We start from the raw sequence: 17,983 nt of genomic DNA on the forward strand, positions 1-17,983 counted from the left end.
CAGTCCTGCTGGGCATCTAGGGAATGTCTTCATGGAAGTCACAGCAGTGGCTGCTGTGTAAAAGAGATCCCGGAGCCCACTGGACTGGGAACTGTTAGTAATCTAGCAATGGCAGTAGGATGCTCAGCTTGGGCTATACCTCTGCCCCTCAAGACAGGTAAATGTCTGGACTCGATGATCAGGGCTGGACTCGATCTTACGAGGTCCCTTCCAGCCCCTAACGTCTATGAAATAATGTCTATGAAATGTTAGTCTCTGCTGATCCTGTGCCATTGCAGGCTTGTCTCTAATAAGCAAAGCCAAGTCTAAGGCCAAGGCTTCAAACAGCATTATATTCATCTCTGATTAATGAACTACCCTTAGATTTTTAAGACCTGGGTAGCCAAATCTTTGGCTGGGTTGATGTGTAGTTGGGGATAGTCCTCCTTTGAGCAGGGGGTTGGACTAGATGACCTCTTGAGGGCCCTTCCAGCCCTCATTTTCTATGATTCTGATATACAAGGGCACCTTTTATCTCCAAAGGGGGACATATTCCGTGCAGTTTGCTACACAAATCCTTAAGTCCTGCACAAGCAGCCGAAGAGAGGTGTCTCAGTTTGCCTTAACCTCATTTATCACCCACAGATAGAAGGGGACCTATTTTGGAGGGGGGGCAGTGGGAAGCTGGCACATATTGGCAACTCTCTAATCTTGTATGGCATCTTGCACAGGACAGCAGGTACATTTACCTTTTCTGTTGGAGTAGGGAAAATGCTGCTGATCCAATTTGTAATCATTTTTTTCCCCCTTAATCCTCTAGTTTAATGGGGAGGACCTGACAAGAACGTTTGAATAGACAGTCACACGGAGGAGAGGCATATTCTGCAACGGAGGCCTTGTTTCTGAGTTTACTATTTGTGGAGGGGATGATTCCTCTGTTATTCCCCGTTTTTTAAATTTTGGTTTCTGTTGCAGTCTGCTACTTTCTGCACGTTTTCAGTTTATCTCATGTTTAATCCTTTTTTTCCTATCATTGTATATGTCTTCATTTCTTTCTTCTCTGGTTTAGGTAGTTCCTTTCTTCCAGAACGCCCCAGCCGTAGAAGATGTCTGTGTCACCAGCATATCCTTGGTTTGGTGATAGAGAATAATGTGCAGCAAAGAATTTTCTCTGCGGTGCCTCTCTTTCAGCAGTTGATTTCAAACAGTGCCAGTTCTTTGCTTCTGACTTACTGTCCTAGAAAGGAAAAAAGGAGTTGAAAGCGGGGGGGGGACCCATGAAACTCTGCCAGGGCACCAGAGTGAGCTTGTTCTTGCTTCTCTTGAGTTAGGTTACGGTTTAGCAAGGTAAAGCTGTTAGCATGGTATATGTTAGACAGAGAATGGATCTGATCACCAACAGCGTGGGAAGTGCCGAGGTTGCCTCCTTGGGGCACTTTAATAGCCCTGTGATCATTAGGTAGTTTCATAATTTGAAGATGATGATATTTTAATTCTTGTTTCCTCTCTGACCCCCTCAGTCCAAGGCCAGTGCTTCCCATAAACAGGCTGAAAGGGCAGGCAATCGTGTCAACACCCTCGCTCTTAGCCCAAGTAATGACCACAGGGTGCCCAGTTTCTGCCTTCTCTCTCTGTGTTATTGGGCTAAGCTCTTGAAATATTCATGGGCCAGTCTGATCTGATATTGAAATTGGTTTCCAATCCCTGCTGTCAGTGAAACGGTTCCTCCCCCCACCCTGGGCACATTGACGTTGTTCGGCCTGAGAGGCTGCCAGGTGAGTAAAAGTCAGTCTGGAGTTGCAGAGCGAGTGGAAATAATGTGCCCTGAGACATGTGTATGCAATTTGTTCAGATGATTCAAGTGGCAGCCATGGCAACTGAGATAAACAGAGGAAAAGATACTGGAAAAGCAGCAGCCGCTTTGCTTTAATAGCCCAGCCACGATTCCGGGCAGCTCAGATGTTTACTATAAAGGCTTCATCTTCCTCCGTGTCCCTTCCTTCCCCCACGTCTCCCTCTTCCTCCTCCCCCGGCTAGTCATGGGGTTGGATGGCTTCTTGGGTGAAGCTGCCCGGGCCAAATTCCACTGTTGCTATTTGAGCAAAAACGGCCACTGACTTTGGAGTCGCGTGAGTAAAGGCTAGAAGGGCACTGATATATCCGTTACCTTTGGATCAGCACCGCTATCAGCTTTTTTGATCATTGTAGCTGATAATGTCCTACGATAATTATGCCTTCTGGCCAGGGCTGGATGCCTGAGTTCACTTTTGCCCATGAGGTCGGGGACAGGGTCCCACAAGCCAGGTTGATCCCAGATTATACCCCCATCCCCTCACTGGCACGGCATGGACTGCGCGGGTTGGGGCCAGGGTGGGCGCTGTAAAGGGCGCCGAATGCCACAGACGTGACTGGGGTGGAGATGAGCTGCCCAGCATGGCTCATTCTCCAGTTAATATTAGTTATCGGATTGGTATCAGCTGGTTAATAATCAGCTATTGGTATCGGCCAAGAAAATCTTTATCAGTGCATCCCTAATAAAGGCTGAAGAATTTCACTGTCTTGTGCATTTGGGATCCAAAGGCCTTTAATAGGAATGCCCACGTAACCAGAGTCCCCTGCCAATGGAAGTCAACTTGCTAAAACTATTGCGGATAATTGGGTGCAGTTTGCTGCCTCTACCTGGGGGAGACTTTGGATTTTGTCTCATGTTAACAGAAATTAAACCATGGGCCTGTGCTTTTTAAATAGCCTATCTGGAGTGGCGCTGAATGGGATAAACCCCACCAGATCTATGCTTACTTTGCTAATTTAAAGGGGCACTTCAGTTTCCACTGCTGGCTGCCCGTACGCCATCCCAACTGGCATAGCAGTGAACTATGTCAGTTTAAGACGAATGTTCAGATTGTCTCTTATTAGGAAGAATAATAATAAAAAAAAAAAAAAATCCCTCTCTAAATCCTGAAAGGGCTGCTACCGTTGTCATAGCTACAAAGAGAATTCCCTCTGGCATCCAATTTAACTACTAGATGAAGAAAAAGAAAAGGTTTGGACTTCAGCTTGATCCAAAGTGACACAATCAATCATACCCACAGAGGCTTATGGCAGTTTTGTTGACCCTTTAGGTACCACGCTGCAGTCACAGCTGGGCTTTGGACTTGTGTAGTCGAACCTGATTGCACAAGTGGGGCTTCTGCCAAAGAATTGACAGCCCTCAGACTTCACCAGTGCTGATTTGTGTCTGTCTGTGCTGATTTTCCTTCTAGCTTAGGGCAGAGGGAGCTCCAGAGCTATCAGAAGATACCTTGTAGTGCTGGTGTCCCTCTTCCTGACCCCTTGACGGGAAGGAAATATTTCCTCCACCTGTCTGATAGAGTGAGGCAGTGGGAGGAAAGCTATATTATCTGATGCCCTTGTCCTTTCCTCTCCCTTGTGGTCCCAGCCAGCACAATTTACTGCAATTACGTAGTAAACAACTACTGTGTAGTAAGATGTAACGCCTTGACACCCATCTAAGATCTGGGAATCCATGCTGCTAGTTATTGTGCATACACACGGAGACAGTCCTTGCCCTGAAAAACTAATAGTCTATAATAGAAAAAGACGGACAAAGGAAAAAAGAGAACTCGAAAGACCTAGATGAAGTGGCGGCCCCTTGGTTAAACAGCAAGTTTCTAGTAGCCCTGGGTGGGAATGAGGCAAGGTCTCCTGACTTCCAGTCCAGTGCCCTGTTCATGAAATCATATTGTCCTCTAGTTTTGTGCCTTGTAGCTATGAGCAGGATCTTGCAAAATGATTCTGGAGAATCTTTGTGTAAATGGTTGCCTGCAAGTGCAGGGGGCTAGATTTGAGAGCCCAGAAAGCCCCTTCAGCTCCTGTATTCGGTGCGTGTGTCCATCAAGCCTGGGCTGATGGATTTGAGTTGCATGCACCACCTCAGTTCCTCCCCAGCGTGGTGATGTAGTAGCAATCCACTTCTCTGAATCATCCTTCCCAATATTTTTTTTTTCATCGCTGTCCCTTGCGAGGCCTTGCCTCACAAAGTAGATGTGAAATTGTCCCGTAGGTTTTGTCTGGAAGAAGCGCAAGCTGTCAAGCATTTCGAGCTCATCCTGTTTTGTCAGGGCACATTATTACGCTGTGTCAGAGAGTCGCAAGTCCGTCGTGGACTGCGTTTTTTCCCTCTCTTGCTTCAAAGGTGAGCTGTGAGACTCCAGACTGAGCTAACTGCAGACAAGAGCCATAAATAGCCTAGTAACCAGGCTGTCATGTTGTGGGAAGAAGAGGTATGTGAAGATGTGAAGTGCATATGTTTTTAAATTTGCATTTAAATCTATATGCAGCAGTCTGCTGCCTGGCTTTGGGTCGCATTGTTCTGTTTCGTGCATCGTTCTGGGAAATTGGTGGGTACATCAAGGTGGGGCTGTTGTGTATGTCTACACTGGAGACTTTCCCTGCGTGCTTACATGTGTTTGAACCCCAGTCCTCCTGTCATCCACGCACCAACATTTGAAATGTGTGCTTGGATCCAGCGCTTGGTTTTGCAGCTGCAGGGGGGGGGAGATGTTAAAGGTCACTTGAAGCAGGACTCGCCCACTTTCCACTGAGGAACCAACTGAAGCATGAGTTTTACTTATGGTTGGCTTGTCCTCTACAGCCAGCCATTAGTTCTTGGGGCCAGTGTGTTGCTGTCTGCTCACCACCAGTGCACCAGGAACTGCCTCCCTGTTTAAACCGGACCAGCATTTTAGCCCTTTTTCCCCTCCATGTAGCCTACTCGGGGTTTTTTTGCACAGCATCCTCCAGCTTGCACATGGTTTTCAGTTTCTACAATGCACCTACTCGTATTTCCCAGGACCTGGCACCCCAGTGTACTCCGTGCTGCAGTACCAAACTCAGAACAAGGCAGCATGCCTATAGGGAGCTTAAGAGATTTTTTTTTTAAAGCCAGAGTCACTCCAAATGCATTTGAGGTCTGTTGTTCCTCCCGTCTGGGCAGTGGAATATTCAGAATTTCCAGATAGAAACCAGGGTTGCTGTTTGCACCTGGCTTTAGGATCCCCACAGACCAGTGAGACACTGGGAACCAGCTACTCCGTTTCTGATGTAGCAGTGCAGAGACCTTGGGGCAGACCCTTTACATTTAAAGGGGGATTAGAAAGGAAGGCTTAATGGGGGGGGGTTGCAGAGAAGGGTTCCTTGGAGTTGGAGCAACACAACTGGGCCTGCAAGCTGTTGAGCACTTCTCAAAGAAGACTGGGCAAAGGGCACTATGAAGTTGGCAGAAGGATGAACTGAGGTTTGTGCTTAGGGGGCCAGCAAGGCTAGCTTGAATAGGATTGCAAATGCAAAAATGAAAACCTGAATATTCCTGCAAGTGTTTCCCAGGGCGAAAAGTGCTGATGGTTGATGAGTTTCCAAGACAGGAAGGAACTGAATTGTTCCCTGCCTTGGGGGGGTGGGGAGGGGGGTAGTGCCTGCTCACAACCGTCACCTGATGATCTGGCTCTTCGTGGCCAATTTTTGACTGGAAATGTTTGCAGCCTGTTTTGAAGCTGTGCAGAAGAGCACACTTGCGTCATCCCAGAAAATGCAATGAGTCAATGCAGTCCCAAGGGAGCTGTAACAATCTCAAACAGAAACTTGGAAAAGGAAGCAGGGAGGGATTTAAAGACACAGCATTTTTTGGTGGCTGCGTCGTGGAGGGGCGCTTGGAACGTGCAGACTGTGAGCGGTGAAGGGGTGTCATAGGGACTTCAGCGCTGCAGATGCAAGGAAAGCTGTATAACGTCTTGATCCATCCAGGGGCAGGGTGTGGTGCTGGAAGAGGGTGTTAAACTTGCTTTACTTGCCATTATACTCAGGATTTTGGTATTTAGGGAATCTCCATGAATTCTTCATTGATACGTATGTTTTGGAATGGCAATGAATAACTTGCTGGGGGAGATGGGAAGGAAAGCAAGTAGGCAGTCCCCAACCTTGCTCATGTTCTTTCTCCCTAGCCTAGCTCCTTGTTCTCTTCCAGCTGCTTTCAGATTTGAGACTCTTTCTATCGCATGTATAACTGTGCTGAGGCATGAAGTTACTGGGCAGTGCTGGGGCTGCTTTTTCCAGTTTCATCTATCTATGTGGACAAGGCCAGTCGCGTTTAACCATGTAAGAGAGTGTAGTACTGCCCCGTAGAGACCTACACGATTCTTGCCGTGTTTCACAAGATGTTGTTCGAAACACTTCTGGCTTGAGGAACATTTGCTGTCTGCACAGGCCTCTTCTCTTGGTATCCTTCCCCATCTGGACATGGGGGTTGGGACACTTTCCTCTAAGACTTACCAGGATTGCAGTTTCAACTGTTGTCTCATAAGGGATCATTTAAGACACTCATCTTCAAGGGCAGAGTATGTGGTCCTTAAGACACTCCCTCCCCTCCATAGTCACTGCAGTGAGTGAGCATGTGGGACCCAAATTGTGGCATCCACCCCATTGTGGCATCCTTGGTGTATTGCTTGCTTAATATACCAGCTTCCTTATAGCACTTGTCGTTGTCACATACAGGCAGCTCCCACTTGTGGGCGAGCTTGTCCTCATACCTTTTCTTTGAAGGTGGAATTATCCCCGTTTTACTGATGGAGAAACTGAGTGAGGATCTATTAAGGGACTATCTTGAGGTCCGTGGAAGTAGAAACCCAATGGCAAAGCAAAGGCAAATTGAAGCTAAGTCTCTGGCATCCCAGTCTAGTTCGCCAGCCCCAAAACCGTCCTCTCTCTCTGTGCAGGCATTCCCTGACTGGGAAATCTAGAGGAAGTCAAAAAGCTAAAATTAAAGTAGTTTGGCTCCCATAGCTAAAATGATTGTGCCATAGATTCACAGATATTAGGGACTGGAAGGGACCTCATGATCATGATTTAGAGTTTTTTTTCAAAGCATCTTTTAATACACTAAATTGGTTTGCCATGGGAAATCATAGGAACAATCAAATTGAGATATACTGTAGTAATTATCTAAAGCTATTGAATAGTTTAAAATCTCTATTTTTTTAAAAGACCTTCCCCCCCACCATGAGACACAAGTCAAAATAGCAAAAACTCACATTTTATTGTTCTCCAGACCTGGTTCAATGAAAAAGATCATCATTTTCTTAGCAAAACTTCTAAAAAGTCTCTTTTTTTTTGTTGTTGGGGAAATTGTGGTCATGGGCTCATTGTATTGATTTGTTTGTTTGTTTTTGTAGTTACGTACTCGGAAACGATCTGTGGTTTTTCTCCGAGTTCAGTGAAGTTTAGCAATGTGGGTCCTCATTCTAGCACCAGAGCTGCCGCTTTCTCTGTTGGGAAGCAGGGCGCCTGCAGTCTTTCCATGAGCAAATTTTGGTGTGTGGGAATTAGCAAAGTGTGGATCGGTGAAGTTCTGTTTTAAAGAGAGGGGGAAGCCTTGGCACTTTGCCAGTACCCAATTCCACCACTGACTTTGGGCATCAGACCATGGATGATTTAAAAGCGTATTAAGCCTTGGTTTTCATGCTCGTCACCACCCAACTGCTGAATATGCAGACTGCCCCAGTACCAGGGATGTGATCTGCATATAGCTACTACTAAAGGAGTTGCCTTGCTTGTTTCCTAGGAGAGGACCTTAGATGCTACAGGGCACATTTCATCATTTCCAGGTTGGCTTACTGCCCTTATGTGCGGAGTTGAATGTATTGCTGTATAGGAGTTGCGTTGTGGCTAGCGAGGTTCCCCGTCTTCAGCTGCACAATGGAAGCAGATGTCACAACCCATAATGTTCCATGCATTCTCCCTGTTCATTTAAAAACCTTCATTAAGAGTCATTGTTGTAGTTTGCAGGTCTATAATGAGGACATCATTATCCACAACCCACTGAGACATTTCCATCCTGTGGAAAAGATGGAGCAAGCGGAGACCAAGCTCTTTTCCAGCTGGAATAAAGCATTCTTGGTGCTGTCGCTTTAGCTGTTGAGCTCCTGGCTGGAGGGAATTGAGCGAGGCAAACATAACTGTGTTTGCTTTAAAAAGCAGGACTTCCCTTGTTGGCAGAGCTTTCCTCCAGGATATCTTCCTTCCAGAAAACAAATGTGTCAGTTCTGTGAGGAAGCAAAGAAGAGAATTGATGGACTTTTTAGGTTTGGTACACGAGATGAGAACTTCAGAGGAGCATGAGAGTACTAGGGCTGTGTGTAGACAAAACGGCATGTGTGCACAACACTTTAAATCAGGTTAAATGCTTTTGCACCACTTTAATGGTGTTGGTGTTTGCACGTGTCGGTGGCGTACGGCACAGCAATTCCAGCCACTGTAGCAAATTTGGTGGTGTAATACGCCTTTAATGACTTCCCTCCTCCAAGGAGTTTTAGTTTGCTGCCCTATAGCCGTGGAGCGAAGCACTGGGCTCTGTGCAGCTCAGGGGCTCTGCGGGAAGCCTGTGCAGGCAGCCTGGCAGCAGCCTGGGAAGGCAGGCTCTGCCCAAGATCTTTTTTTTCCCCTGAAGCCTGCCTGCCTGCCTGAGCTGTGCAGGGGCCCAATGCTTCCCTCCGTGGCTGCGGTGCCCCCCAGGACTGTCCAAGCTGGGTGCCTGTGGGCGGGTGCTGCCTGGGAGGCGGGGGGCCACAGCTGTCGCAGAGGGAACCCCCCCTAACCCTAATCCCCCCTCCCCGTGCAGCCCAGGGACCGTTCCACGCACTGGCATCTCGCCTTCCTTCGAGAGGCAGGTAAGTTCAGGTGTGTGCACGACACAGGGATTTAAAGGGCCCTAAATTGAAGCAGTGTTTTTAAAAACCCACCACTTCAATTTAGGGCCCCTGTTTCACGTACACATGCCCTGGGTTACCAGATCCTATGCCTTACTCTTAGGCTTCTTTGAAAATCCTAAAGAAGTGATTAGATATTTGGTTAAATATTTCTTAGGACCTTAGATAGACACATTTTCCTCAGGTGCTCAGCCACCACAGCTCTTAAGCCATCCATGTACTTTATGGCTCTGTCCTTAAAATAAGTGCTTTTTAGTGGTCTGTCACAGTCTTTCTGCACCTAACTCCTTCCAAGCCCCACCTGTTCTGGACACATGACTCCTAAACTCTCTGCGGTGAAACAGGCCAGAGCTCTCCTTGCTGGGCTTCATTGTTTTCCTGCGTTCACTAATTCTTGCTGAATCTTGGTCCACTCCACAGGTTTATTTCTGACCTCTCAAATCTCGAGTCCCCTATCTATCACTCTCTGTAACCTGTTTTGATACTTTATTATCAACACAATAAAAGTTGTTAGTTTGGTGATCATACCTCGATCCTGAAGTGTGTGTACAATACAAGTTCAGAGGACTGGAACTTTATTGCCCATTTTGACTTAGGAGCCATCCGGTGATCACCATTGTTTACACAGCTCCATGCGACTTATGTTTTTGGAACTGAAATGAAAAATATATAAAATTGAGGCTCACACAAGAAACCAAGTCATGGTTTTGCACCTTCTCTGAAAGGTTTTTCTTGCACCTAAGGCCATATTTTGAAATCAGTGACCTCACACCTGTAAGACAAAGCTATTTCATTACATCAGAGCTGAGCAATTTGACTTGGATAGCTGACAGTTGGTTTTATGTTGGATCTGTTAAATATGTTTGTACTTAAAAACTGCCAGCCTTCAAACATGTTAGCATGGAAATGCCAAAATATGGGCATGCTCTTAGCCTCCCTCTTGCAGGCAGTTTGTGTGAAAACAAATGAATTGCAGCTTTCACTTCCGCCGGCCTCTCTTGCTTGGTTTCTAGGGCATGATGGATGATTCTGTCTGGGCAGCTGCAGCGTTTCATTACTGTTGGACTTGGTGCACTGGTGAGCCGTGCAGAAATACTTTTCGCTATTAATTGGGCATTACCAGCTCCACGTCATGCCACCTAAAAGAGTGTGCCCGGATGTGGTTGCAAATAAGTTCTCTTAAAATAAGCAAGATTTTCAAGAGCAAGCTTCCCTGTGGGCGGTTTTGCTATTCTGTGATCATTGAGCATCGTTCAGGTGAAAAATAGGATAGCTTAGTATCCTAGGTCTGTTGCCATCCATTATGAAGAGCTTTAATAGTGAATGGAGAGATGTCTATGCTAGATGGGACTGAGCCACATGGTCCAGTACAAAGCTGCTTCTTAGTCCCCAGTAGTTAGGCTGTGCTCTGAACCGTTGGTGTTATAGCTGATGCTTGTTTTCCTGTTCTTATAAAAAGAATATGTAGTAGTCTATCTGCATGAACAATTCTTGTATGCATAAGAATGTACAGTCCGATTTGAATCCTGCCTAGCTGTAGCGGTAACTCTAGGCTGAAATTAGGATAGTTGATAAGCTTATAGCTTTTAACCAGCCATTTCCCCACATATCAGCTCTTGCCTATTTTAATTAGGCAAGCCCCCTTTGCCAGCAGCGCTTGTGAAAGCATCACCCCATGTGATGCAGATCAACTGACTGTCTGGCAGCGTCTCCTGATGCCGTCTCCAGGGAACGACCCCTCCCTCTCCATCCTGAGGAAGGCAGCAGCCTTAGCCTAACCCCTCCTCTGGCATCTTGGTGTTTAGTAGTAAGCAGGTCCCTGAAGAGCGATGAGGACAGCGTTCCCCCAAGCACTGCGAAGTGGGCAGCCTTAGAAATGTGGAGCCGTGCTGAGAGTGAATTTGAGCGTGTTTTGCCGGCACTCGTAGGATGTTGCATCGCAGTCACAAGTGCTCGTTCTCCAGACAGACCCTTGGGTAGTTCCACCCTGCGACTCCAATTCACGTGAGAAATGGGGGCTGCTTGCCCAAATGGTGTCAGATGGTTAGTTTTCAGCATCCTGCCTCAGATGGCATTGACCCTTATTGCAGCTGGTTTCACTTAGTGCATTTTGTTTAAACAAACCCTATTCCTGGAAGTGGTTTCAGAATAGGCTGTTCCCTGTAGCAATTTGTGTTTACTTTTTCTTATGATGTTATAAGGAGGAGGAAGAGAGCAGACTCTGAAAAGGGCGGTGTGAAATCAATATTGACAGTCATTTATGGAAACCATTGTATTTTCCAATTAACCTATTACCACTTTGTTGACTCGTAGTCTTCACAGGAGAAGTGGTTGAGGGGAGATGTCACCACAGTGCAGAGCCTACCAACTTTTTGTTTAGTCCTAAGGTTTTCTATTTATTAAATTCAGACCTGGGGAAGCCACAGTGCATTTTTTGTAGGCCAGCTTGCTGTTTAAAGCTTAACACCCCTGCCCTCCTCTTATTTCCATGCCATTATTGTCTTGGAGTCCTGACCTGGGAAAAATCTTTTCTTCCCCCTAAGAGGAAACACTGGTTCTTTTTCTGATTTTTGAATGCTCTTTGTCTGCTGCAGTTTCTAACTTATAAACTGTTCAAAGCTTCAGAAGTGTCAGTGAGCATCATTTAGTTCAGTTCATTAGTGCTCTATTATTTCGTGTCCCAGAGTCAGGCTGCCATAGCAAAGTGGTCATATTCCTTTCAGCAGTAAGTTGCCTTTTGGAAATAGGTGCAGAAGTTTTCTTGGAGTTGGACCCTGGCTTGCAGTGGAATATATATCCACTGATCTCAAAGCATATTAATAGCTTCCAGTGCAGGAGTCTTCCCAGTATCTCCATGAGACAGAAACCATATCCCTGTTTTACTCTTGGAGAAACTGGGTACATCTACACGTGCAATTAATTCAAAGCAATTAACTCTGGCACTTATTGCACCAAAGTTTATTTCTCCCAGGTGTGCCATTTAAACATTCACCTGGGACTGTAGCACGTTGAGCTTGGTCAGAGCAGCCCTGGCTGGCAGGGGAGCCCTGGGGACCTGCCTGCCAGCCCAGGGCTGCTCCGACCTGACTCAGCATGCTGCAGAGGGGCTGGCTGGGGCACGGGCAGTCCCTGATCTGAAGCACCTTTGTGCCCCAGCCAGCCTTATCAGAGTCTACATGTGCAGTGCTGCTAAGTAAAAAAAAAAAAAAAAAAAACAAAAAAACTCCATGGCAGGATAGTACTTGTATTTACAAGTACTACCTTGCTGTGGAGTTTATTCCAACCTAATAGCCCTGCATGTGTAGATGCAAGACATTTCCTGTGGAGCTAGTTAGTCTACTCTGCAGTAAGCGTCTTGTGTAGACACACCCAGAGGCACAAAGAGGGTGATTGGTTTGCTGAAGGCCACGTGTGTCATAGATTCATAGATGTTAGGGTTGGAAGGGACCTCAATAGATCATCGAGTCCGACCCCCTGCATAAGCAGGAAAGAGTGCTGGGTCTAGATGACCCCAGCTAGATGCTCATCTAACCTCCTCTTGAAGACCCCCAGGGTAGGGGAGAGCACCACCTCCCTTGGGAGCCCGTTCCAGACCTTGGCCACTCGAACTGTGAAGAAGTTCTTCCTTATGTCCCATCTAAATCTGCTCTCTGCTAGCTTGTGGCCATTGTTTCTTGTAACCCCTGGGGGCGCCTTGGTGAATAAATACTCACCAATTCCCTTCTGTGCCCCTGTGATGAACTTATAGGCAGCCACAAGGTCGCCTCTCAACCTTCTCTTGCGGAGGCTGAAAAGGTCCAGTTTCTCTAGTCTCTCCTCGTAGGGCTTGGTCTGCAGGCCCATAACCATATGAGTGGCCCTTCTCTGGACCCTCTCCAGGTTATCCGCATCCTTCTTGAAGTGCGGCGCCCAGAATTGCACGCAGTACTCCAACTGCGGTCTGACCAGCGCCCGATAGAGGGGAAGTATCACCTCCTTGGACCTATTCGTCCAATTCGGTCCTATTCGTCATCTGTAGCAGAGCTGGGACTGGACCCCAGGTTTCCAGACTCCTAGCTTTGAGCTCCCTGTGTGATCCTTGCTGATTTTTTTTCCCCTTGCAAACCCTTTTTCTTTCCCTGAAAGTGCTTTTCATTTTAAAAACCTGGACCTGTCTTTGGAGCTGACAATCCAGGCTGTGGTGACATGCTCCTAACCAACTCCTAATCAGCCCGGTTAATCTGCAGAACAGCCTTGAGAAGTGACTGACTATGTAACACAAGACCCAGGCATGTGAGCAGACTCTTAACATGGTAGCTTTTTCCTGTTACAGTGTGACCCGATCTGTCAAATGGTAGGTTATGTGATTTGAAGTCTCTTCATTCTGGATGTCCGGCAGCCCTTCATTAGCCTACACTAGGCAAAGCATTGGCTTCCTCCCTTCTTGATGCAAGTTCCTGGAGACTTCTATTTCCCAACCCCCTCCTCTTCCTTAGGGAGAATGCTTTTGAAACGGGATCACCTGGCACCCTCAATAAATCTCCTCTAAGGCGGAGGTGCATATTTTACCCTACGAAAATAATCTGGACATCTTCCAGGTGCGCAGTCTTGTAAAGGATTTGAGCTGAACCAACAAAAAAGCAAGGAAATCCAGACATGAGGCTTAACAGAGCAGCCAGCCCAAACTCTGGATTTCCTCAGTTTTGTTGGTTCAAGTCAGAACCTTTATTCCCTCTTAATGTTCCATGTGTTTTCTCTCTTCCTTGGGAAAACCGTGACATAATGTGTCTAATCGGGCTTTGCAGGTAGAGGAACTGAAGTATAAGGATTTTTATACCAGATGGGTTGGCGTTTAAATCTGCCCCGTAGCTTCAGGCTTTAAAGACTATATAAGTGCCATGCAGCATAGACTGATGCCTTAGTGCTGGAAAAAGGGAGTCCATAAACTCAAGACGTGTGAAGCAGAATAAGTGATTTTAGTAGAGGTGAGCCACAGAACCCTTACTAGTAAAAGCTGATGTGGAGATTTACCTGTGTCCCCTATTAGAGAAATCATTTCTTCAAACACCGACGAAGTATGAACAACCCAACAAAACTTCCATCCCTTTGTAATGTGTTTCAGCGAGAAAGATCTGCACAGTTGTTATATTTTTTGAGAACGTCTTGAAGTTTATTCCTCACAAAGGATCTCTGAGATAAGACAGAAGAATAAAGAATCAGTTTTTCCTGATATAAGTTGGTGTGTGTGCGTGCTTGTAGTGATTACACAAACCCAGCCTACTGCTTTCAAGTGGCTATAACTTTGAAAAGCTTGCCTTTGAAAGAGAATTTACAGTGGCTCTGTGCATTAGATGAGGGATTGAGCCTGATCCCGAGCTATGCTCAAAAGGAGGTTGTTGCAGCTCTTGGGTAGAAGTTGTGCCTTAAGCCACCTGTGTCCATCCCTGGATAATCTTCACTGATCCCTCCGTTCTCTGTTTCAGTAGCCGGAGATCACCGGAGCATAGGGACAACTTGGTCTCTAACTTCCCATCAGCCGCGTGTCCTTGCCGGTCAAGGGCAGAAGGGGTGGCATGTAGCAGCACTGAAGGGGAAGAATCCCGAAGGGGACTGACTAAACACCTATAGTGTATATTGTTCTTGCACCGTTGCACAAAGCCAGCCCAGTTCAGCTGAGGGTCTGACCCTTTATGCTCTGTGCTGGCCCTTGAAATTAAATTAAACATTTGAAAAACAATAAATGTACAAGACATGTCCCTGTCAAACTAATTGTTAAATTTAATGGGCTGTTTTGTCCATAGCTGAACTTCTAATATTTTATAGAGGTTTGGAGTTGGTGATAACAGGGTAAAAACAGTGAGACTGCATTAAAGCAAACATATGCTAGAGATTAACGGTGTTTGCAGAAATGGTGCATGTTTGCAGTATCCCAGAACTCCATGTCACTGTCATAAAAACCTAAATATGCCTTGGATTTGGGTCAAAGAGGGGAAAAAGAACTGCATTTGTTTACAGAACAATATCTTCTCTGGAGCTCTTTATGGACCATAGATAAAATCTGTGTGAGCGGGTAGATGGCACTCCTTTTTTTAACTGATGATCTCTCACAAAGTAGAACTTCTCTCATGTGGCTGGATATTTGTCACTCACCTCTCTAGGTTTTCAAGACATTTCCTTTGTCAAGCTTGGGTAGGAGCAAACCGAATCTCAGTCAATGTTAGCTATAGCTTTTTCCAGCTCAGTTGGGTTCAGGCCTGAACATGCTATAAATATGTAGAGTGCCCTTGAAGGTTGATCAGATGAATCTGAATGCTTGGCCTGTTCACATTGTGATGACTGTCACTATCTTGTGTTTCTTTTGGATTTGTTGGCAAGTTGACGGGTGGGAAAGGGTCACTGAGATGAAGATGTCTATGTGGAAACTGGCAGCTGCATCTAAGTGCCATACTCCCTGCCTCTTCTTGCTGCAGGTAAAAGCCTTTTGCTTTGAAGGACAATGTTTTTAAGTACCTGAAAACATTTTCAGTGTTTTTGAGTCAAGAAGTGGCTTCTGCCCTGCAGAGAAGGGGAGTCCTGCAGTGTAGTGGACTCTGCCGCATTAACTTTGGAACAAAAGTTTTTTCACAGCAGCTTTCCCTTGTGCCTGCTGCAGCAAGCCCTAGTTTTATTCAGCATTCTCTTTCCTACCCGTTCTCTCTTGCCAAGGGCCACATACCAAAGAACTAAGAGGGTTTTTTTCCATCTTTAACTATCAGCGCATCCAGCCATTTTGGATTTTAATGCATTTATTGGGGATTTGTGCTAAAAAGATGATTGTCAGCATAGTTAATGCACTTCATTTGTCATTATGGCTAGGGACAGACATTACACATAAACAGGTTTAAGTGATCAGAAGCTGGTTTAAACCTGTAACAGAACTGACATTCAGTGCACGTAAGCTACTTTAAAAATGGCTGAAGCTGCTTTGAGCGATACCTGGTTGAATGTAGTATCAGACTTAACTGATTTGGCTCAAACTGGTTTATGCAATGTCTGTCCCAGACCCCTTTTTAGTTTAAGATAAACCAGAGTCTCCCAGCGTCCCAGATGCTTTGCAGCTCTGCTCCCTGGCTGGAGCTCTGGCAGAGACTGCAAGTACAGCAGTGTCTGCCTGGCTTCCCCTTGTTGCTCACCCCCCACTCCCTGCTCAAACAGGATTCACCCCTCCCCTTGCCCACAGAACAGACCATAGCCAGCACATGGTAGGCTAGCTAATGCTGAGAGGTGTCTGTTTAAGGAAGACTAGACAGTGTCTGCTAAGGGCTTTTTGGAACTAATCATCAAGTCAGCTTGACCCTCCATTCCTTCCTTTGAAAAGTTGGTTAAGAAGAGTCTGAACTAATGAGACAAGCTTTTGTTTTCTGCTGGGGTGCTAAATGCCATCAACTCCCTGTGTAACTAAATGCTGTGTTATCAACCCCCTGCTGGCTCCGTCCCTAATCAGAGCATCCTGCTGGGGCTGGCCATGTTCCCCTTGGCTCAGCACTGTAGAAGGGAAGGGAGGGCTGCTCTAGTGCCCCCTGGCTTCTAGCCTGAGCCACTGCAGGTATGTGCCTGCATTTCTTCAGTCCAGAGGGGATGTCGGGACAGCTACAAACCAGTTCAGCCTAGCCAGGTTAGACTAACCTGCAAAAATTGAGTCAGTTCAGGCTCAGGCTTTTTGAATATCTGTCCCTAGCCTATAAATTAAGGTTAACACCTCTCCATACATAGAAGGAGGAGTTTGGTCCCATGTCTTGTTTCTGGTTTGAAGTCATGTCTGCCTCCGGATGTGGGGAAGACAATATTATATGCTCATTTATATGAGGAAAATTACCCTTTGAACTTTCTTAAAAAATAGATTCTTAAAAGCTCCCAAAATAGGTGCACCATAGGGGTCCATCGTGTGTCCAGCACATGGCAGCAAAGCGTTTTAGTTGACTTATTTTTTTCTAGAAGACTGCAGAGCATGCTTCTCTTCTTGGGAACAGCAGGCAACCCCACTAAGGCTAAAATGTGCTGTTCCTTCGTACTTTTTCTTTGTTTTCTGTCTGGGATGTGGGCAGAAAGCATCTACCATCTTGATTCAGAGCAGCAGCCATAAACCTCAGACCACATGTAACGTATCTGCCCCATGAATGGGCCTGATTAATGATAGATAGGTAGGGAAAGAAAGAGGGAGAATGGAAAGAATCTTGTCTTTCTCATGAGCTGCTGTCGAGCTTTGAATTTCCAGAGATGAGCAGTATTGATTACCTTTTTTAGTCAATCTTCTCTCTCTTATTTTTCCTTTGTCTTATTTTCTGTATCATTAAGATCTGTTATGGAAGTACTTCTTGGCTTTGTGCAGCTGGGGAATTATAAACATTGACCCTGCACCTACCACCGCAACTCACCCAGAAAAGAAACTAATTAAAAAATGTTGTCTCTGCTTATGCCGACCTCAGGCCTTTGCTTGTTTTAATAGCACAGCGTACTGAAAACAATGCGAGGCAGGATCATTGTACTTTTGCAAAAGTTTGCAAATTGAAACCCTTATTTTCCTCCAGCAAGGTTTTATGTAGTGGGGGTTTAAATGTATTAATTTGATCTTTTTATCTGGCTGAGAAAATGAACCCGGGCCTGAACGGCATATCCCTTATGCTGACAAACTGAACAGAGTTTGGGGTATGATGGACGGCTTTCCTTCCTCATCACCGCCCCTACTAAACCAGCGCCAGGTTGTGAATTTTTGATGGTTGCTTCAAGTACTAATAAAGGGCCACTGTTTTTCATTAATTTTGCCTTCTTAGCATAGTCGTGGTAATGTTCCTGCTCACAGTGAAATATTAGTTATGCCCCTACTGCACATTCCCGGCATGAATCCTGTAACATTTATATTGTTCCCAGCCAACAAAATAAAATGCTGAGATGTTTGGAGGAGACCATAGCTGCAGGCAAGTCTATTTAGCTGTATTTATTTAATTTCTCAAACTAGGAATAATGAATAATTAATATGTCAGGTGAACTGCGACTTTATCCATAAATCTGTGGGGTCTAAAAAAGGATAAATACTGAGGTTTTAAAAAAAAACACCCCTGCTGTGATCATATTTTGCAGTCAGAATGGTTATAAACTAACCTGTAAACCATACACCATTCAGTTACCATAGTTATTTGAATATAAGCTCACCCTGAACTTAAGATGATCCCCAATAATTTAGAGTGTGTATATGGAAAATGTATGAATTTGTTATAATTTTCCAGGTA

General features: G+C 45.7%; 1 protein-coding gene across 1 annotated transcript in view; it reads left to right on the top strand.

The window, feature by feature from the left end:
* The window catches only part of ABL1 (ABL proto-oncogene 1, non-receptor tyrosine kinase), a 96,720-nt gene that overhangs the window by 28,963 nt on the left and 49,774 nt on the right, over window positions 1–17,983 (top strand). The gene's annotated exons all lie outside the window — the stretch shown is intronic.

Source organism: Alligator mississippiensis, chromosome 12 (assembly GCF_030867095.1).
Source record: "Alligator mississippiensis isolate rAllMis1 chromosome 12, rAllMis1, whole genome shotgun sequence".
In the NCBI taxonomy this organism is placed as follows: Eukaryota; Metazoa; Chordata; order Crocodylia; family Alligatoridae; genus Alligator; species Alligator mississippiensis.